This window comes from Arachis hypogaea, chromosome 11 (assembly GCF_003086295.3).
Source record: "Arachis hypogaea cultivar Tifrunner chromosome 11, arahy.Tifrunner.gnm2.J5K5, whole genome shotgun sequence".
Classification (NCBI taxonomy): Eukaryota; Viridiplantae; Streptophyta; class Magnoliopsida; order Fabales; family Fabaceae; genus Arachis; species Arachis hypogaea.
The window spans coordinates 122282315-122288803 of NC_092046.1; the positions used below are offsets into that span (position 1 = coordinate 122282315).

The 6489-nt window shown below is 37.9% G+C and overlaps 1 non-coding gene across 1 annotated transcript; it reads right to left on the minus strand.

Moving 5' to 3' along the window:
* Nucleotides 1-1580: 1580 nt before the first annotated feature.
* Nucleotides 1581-1688, minus strand: LOC112724274 (small nucleolar RNA R71). Its single transcript, XR_003163445.1, has one exon. It is a non-coding gene; the product is annotated as a small nucleolar RNA R71 (small nucleolar RNA).
* Nucleotides 1689-6489: the final 4801 nt, after the last annotated feature.

Below are 6489 nucleotides of genomic sequence, written 5' to 3' on the forward strand. Positions count from 1 at the left end.
TCTTGACATTCATAGCATTCTTGCATGCATCACATGTTTTAATCTAAAAATTTCATGCATTGCATCATTTTTCTTGTTTTTCTCTCTCATCATTAAAAATTCAAAAATCAAAAAAATATCTTTCCCTTTTTCTCTCTCATAAATTCGAAAATTAGATTTGACTTTTTCAAAAAATTTTAAAATCTAGTTGTTTTTATGAGTCAAATCAAATTTTCAATTTAAAAATCTTAGCTTTTTCAAAATCTTTTTCAAAAATCAAATCTTTTTCATTTTTCTTAGTTATTTTTGAAAATTTCAAAAATATTTTTCAAAAATCTTTTTCTTATTTTTATATCAAATTTTCGAAAATAACAATAACAATTAATGTTTTGATTCAAAAATTTCAAGTTTGTTACTTACTTGTTAAGAAAGATTCAAACTTTGAATTCTAGAATCATATCTTGTGATTTCTTGTGAATCAAGTCATTAATTGTGATTTTAAAAATCAAATCTTTTTCAAAAACTAATTTCAATCATATCTTTTCAAAAATATCTTCTTATCTTATCTTTTTCAAAATATGATTTCAAAAATATTTTTTCTAACTTCCTATCTTCTTATTTTTTCAAAATTGATTTTCAAATTTGTTTCAACTAACTAACTAACTTTTTGTTTGTTTCTTATCTTTTTCAAAACTACCTAACTAACTCTCTCTCTCTAATTTTCGAAAATATCTCCCCTCTTTTTCAAAATTTCTTTTTAATTAACTAATTATTTTAATTTGTGATTTTTATTTTCGAAAAATACTAACCTTTTTCAAAAACTATTTTCAAAAATCACTAACTCTTTTTCAAAAATTATTTTCAAAATTTTCCCTCTCTCATCTTATTCTAATTATTTATTCATCTACTAACATCTCTCCATCACCCACCAAAAATCCGAACTCCCTCTCTCTCTCTCTCTGAGTTCAGATTTTCTTCTTCTTTTCTTCTAACACAAGGACCTCTATACTGTGGTATAAAGGATCCATATTATTATTATTATTTTTTCTGTGCCCTCTTCTTTGTCATATGAGCAGGAGCAAGGACAAGAATATTCTTGTTGAAGCAGATCCAGAACCTGAAAGGACTCTGAAGAGGAAACTAAGAGAAGCTAAAATACAACAATCTAGAGATAACCTTTCAGAAATTTTCGAACAAGAAGAGGAGATGGCAGCCGAAAATAATAATAATGCAAGGAGAATGCTTGGTGACTTTACTGCACCTATTCCAATTTACATGGAAGAAGCATCTCCATTCCTACCATTGGAGCAAACAACTTTGAGCTAAAACCTCAATTAGTTTCTCTGATGCAGCAGAACTGCAAGTTTCATGGACTTCCATCTGAAGATCCTTTTCAGTTCTTAACTGAATTCTTGCAGATATGTGATACTGTTAAGACTAATGGAGTAGATCCTGAAGTCTACAGGCTCATGCTTTTCCCATTTGCTGTAAGAGACAGAGCTAGAATCTGGTTGGATACTCAATCCAGAGACAGCCTGAACTCTTGGGATAAGTTGGTCACGGCTTTCTTAGCCAAGTTCTTTCCTCCTCAAAAGCTGAGCAAGCTTAGAGCTGATGTTCAAACCTTCAAACAAAAAGATGGTGAATCCCTCTATGAAGCTTGGGAAAGATACAAATAGTTGACCAAAAAGTGTCCCTCTGACATGCTTTCAGAATGGACCATCCTGGATATATTCTATGATGGTTTGTCTGAGTTATCAAAGATGTCATTGGATACTTCTACAGGTGGATCCATTCACCTAAAGAAAACGCCTGCAGAAGCTCAAGAACTCATTGACATGGTTGCTAATAACCAGTTCATGTACACTTCTGAGAGGAATCCTGTGAATAATGGGACGCCTATGAAGAAAGGAGTTCTTGAAGTTGATACTCTGAATGCCATATTGGCTCAGAACAAAATATTGACTCAACAAGTCAATATGATTTCTTAGAGTCTGAATGGAATGCAAGCTACATCCAACAGTACTCAAGAGGCTTCTTATGCAAAAGAAGCTTATGATCCTGAAAACCCTGCAATAGCAGAGGTGAATTACTTAGGTGAACCTTATGGAAACACCTATAACCCATCATGGAGAAATCATCCAAATCTCTCATGGAAGGATCAAAGGCCTCAACAAGGCTTTAATAATGGTGGAAGAAACAGGTTTAGCAATAGCAAGCCTTTTCCATCATCCACTCAGCAACAGACAGAGAATTCTGAGCAGAATCCATCTAGCTTAGCAAACTTAGTCTCTGATCTATCTAAGGCCACTGTAAGTTTCATGAATGAAACAAGGTCTTCCATTAGAAATTTGGAAGCACAAGTGGGCCAGCTGAGTAAAAAGGATCACTGAAATCCCTCCTAGCACTCTCCCAAGCAATACAAAAGAAAATCCAAAAGGAGAGTGCAAGGCCATTGACATAACCAAAATGGCCGAACCCAATGAGGGAGAGGAGGACGTGAATCCCAAGGAGGAAGACCTCCTGGGACGTCCAGTGACCAATAAGGAGCTTCCCTCTAAGGAACCAAAGGAATCTGAGGCTCATCTAGAGACCATAGAGATTCCATTGAACCTCCTTATGCCCTTCATGAGCTCTGATGAGTATTCCTCTTCTGAAGAGAATGAGGATGTTACTGAAGAGCAAACTGCCAAGTTTCTTGGTACAATCATGAAGCTGAATGCCAAATTATTGGGTATTGAAACTTGGGAAGATGAACCTCCCTTGTTCACCAATGAACTAAGTGATCTGGATCAACTGACATTGCCTCAGAAGAGACAGGATCCTGGAAAGTTCATAATACCTTGTACCATAGGCACCATGGTCTTTAAGGCTCTGTGTGACCTTGGTTCAGGAATAAACCTCATGCCCCTCTCTGTAATAGAGAAACTGGGAATCTATGGGGTGCAAGCTGCTAAAATCTCATTAGAGATGGCAGACAATTCAAGAAAACAGGCTTATGGACAAGTAGAGGACGTGTTAGTAAAGGTTGAAGGCCTTTACATCCCTGCTGATTTCATAGTCCTGGATACTGGAAAGGAAGAGGATGAGTCCATCATCCTAGGAAGACCTTTCCTAGCCACAGCAAGAGCTGTGATTGATGTGGACAGAGGAGAATTAATCCTTCAATTGAAAGAGGACAACCTTGTGTTTACAACTCAAGGATCTCTCTCTGCATCCATGGAGTGGAAGCATAAAAAGCTTCTCTCAAAGCAGAGTCAAACAAAGCCCCACAGTCAAACTCTAAGTTTGGTGTTGGGAGGCCACAACCAAACTCTAAGTTTGGTGTTGAACTCCCATATCCAAACTCTAAGTTTGGTGTTGGAGAGTCTCAAAAAATGCTCTGAACATCTGTGAGGCTCCATGAGAGCCCACTGTCAAGCTATTGACATTAAAGAAGCGCTTGTTGGGAGGCAACCCAATTTATCTAACTATATTTTTCTTAGTTATATGTCTTTATAGGTTCATGATCATGTGGAGTCACAAAATAAATATAAAAATTGGAAACGGAATCAAAAACAGCAGAAGAAAAATCACACCCTGGAGGAAGCACCTGCCTGCCGTTCAACGCCAGAACAGAGCATGGTTCTGGCGCTGAACGCCCAAAATGGGCAGCATCCTGGCGCTGAACGCCCAGAACAAGCATGGTTCTGGCGTTCAACGCCAGAAATGGCAACAAATGGGCGTTGAACGCCCAAAATGGGCACCAACCTGGCGCTGAACGCCCAGAGTTGTGTGCAAAGGCATTTTACATGCCTAATTGGTGCAGGGATGCAAATCCTTGACACCTCAGGATCTGTGGACACCACAGGATCATCTCAGGATCTATGAATCCCACAAGATCCCCACCCACCTCACCCTCTCTCTCCATTCATGATCATCCCTTCTGTTCTCCATTCACCACTCACATCCATACACACATCCCTCCATCTCCTCCATATCTTCTTCTTCTTCTATTCTTTCTTCTTTTGCTCGAGGGCGAGTAACATTCTAAGTTTGGTGTGGTAAAAGAATAAGCTTTTTGTTTTTCCATTACCATTGATGGCACCTAAACCTCTAAAAGAGGGGAAGGGAAGACAAAGGCTTCCACCTCCGAGTCATGGGAGATGGAAAGATTCATCTCAAGGGTCTATAGCTCAGTGGTAGAACATGTGGCTGCAAATCAAGAGATCCTTGAGATACCTCAGGGGATGCACTTCCCTCCACATAAATATTAGGAGCAAATCAACACCTCCCTAGGAGAATTAAGTTCCAACATGGGACAATTAAGGGTGGAACATCAAGAGCACTCCATCATCCTTCATGAAATAAGAGAAGATCAAAAAGCAATGAGGGAGGAGCAACAAAGACAAGGAAGAGACATAGAAGAGCTCAAGGACATCTTTGGTTCCTCAAGAAGGAAACGCCACCATCACTAAGGTGCATTCATTCCTTGTTCTTATTTCTTCTGTTTTTCGTTTTCTATGTTATGTGCTTATCTATGTTTGTGTCTTCATTACATGATCATTAGTAGTTAGTAACTATGTCTTAAAAGTTATGAATGTCCTATGAATCCATCACCTCTCTTAAATGAAAAATGTTTTAATTCAAAAGAACAAGAAGTACATGAATTTCGAATTTATCCTTGAACTTAGTTTAATTATATTGATGTGGTGACAATGCTTCTTGTTTTCTGAATGTATGCTTGAACAGTGCATATGTCTTTTGAAGTTGTTGTTTAAGAATGTTAAATATGTTGGCTCTTGAAAGAATGATGACAAGGAGACATGTTATTTGATAATCTGAAAAATCATAAAAATGATTCTTGAAGCAAGAAAAAGCAGCAAAGAACAAAGCTTGCAGAAAAAAAAAAACAGAAAAAAAAGGCGAAAAAAAAAGAAAAAGAAAAAGCAAGCAGAAAAAGCCAAAAGCTCTTAAAACCAAGAGGCAAGAGCAAAAATCCAATAACCCTTAAAACCAAAAGGCAAGGGCAAATAAAAAGGATCCCAAGGCTTTGAGCATCAGTGGATAGGAGGGCCTAAAGGAATAAAATCCTAGTCTAAGCGGCTAAACTAAGCTGTCCCTAACCATGTGCTTGTGGCGTGTAGGTGTCAAGTGAAAACTTGAGACTGAGCGGTTAAAGTCAAGGTCCAAAGCAAAAAAAGGAGTGTGCTTAAGAACCCTGGACACCTCTAATTGAGGAATTTAGCAAAGCTGAGTCACAATCTGAAAAGGTTCACCCAATTATGTGTCTGTGGCATTTATGTATCCGGTGGTAATACTGGAAAACAAAGTGCTTAGGGCCACGACCAAGACTCATAAAATAGCTGTGTTCAAGAATCATCATACTGAATTAGGAGAATCAATAACACTATCTAAACTCTGAGTTCCTATAGATGCCAATCATTCTGAACCTCAATGGATAAAGTGAGATGCCAAAACTATTCAAGAGGCAAAAAGCTATAAGTCCTGCTCATTTGATTGGAGCTATGTTTCATTGATAGTTTGGAATTTATAGTATATTCTCTTCTTTTTATCCTATTTGATTTTCAGTTGCTTGGAGACAAGCAACAATTTAAGTTTGGTGTTGTGATGAGCGGATAATTTATACGCTTTTTGACATTGTTTTTAGTATGTTTTTAGTAGGATCTAGTTACTTTTAGGGATGTTTTCATTAGTTTTTATGCTAAATTCACATTTCTGGACTTTACTATGAGTTTGTGTCTTTTTCTATGATTTCAGGTATTTTCTGGCTGAAATTGAGGGACTTGAGCAAAAATCAGATTCAGAGGTTGAAGAAGGACTGCTGATGCTGTTGGATTCTGACCTCCCTGCACGCAAAGTGGATTTTCTGGAGCTACAGAACTCGAAATGGTGCGCTTCCAATTGCGTTGGAAAGTAGACATCCAGAGCTTTCCAGAAATATATAATAGTCCATACTTTGCCCAATTTTAGACGATATAAACTGGCGTTCAACGCCAGCTCTCTGCCCAATTCTGGAGTTCAGCGCCAGAAAGGGATCAAAAAACCAGAGTTGAACGCCAGAAATGGATCAAAACTTGGCGTTCAACTCCACAAATGGCCTCTGCACGTGGAAAGTTAAAGCTCAGCCCAAGCACATACCAAGTGGGCCCCGGATGTGGATTTATGCATGAATTACTTACTTCTGTAAACCCTTGTAGCTAGTTTATTATAAATAGGACCTCTTACTATTGTATTAGACATCCTTTGGATCATCTTTGGATCCTGGATTGTATTTTGATCATGTGATCATGTTTTGGGGGCTGGCCTTCTCGGCCATGCCTGGACCTTTCACTTATGTATTTTCAACGGTAGAGTTTCTACACTCCATAGATTAAGGTGTGGAGCTCTGCTGTTCCTCAAAGATTAATGCAAAGTACTACTGTTTTCTATTCAATTCATCTTATTTCGCTTCTAAGATATTCATTCGCACTTCAACCTGAATGTGATGAACGTGACAATCATCATCAT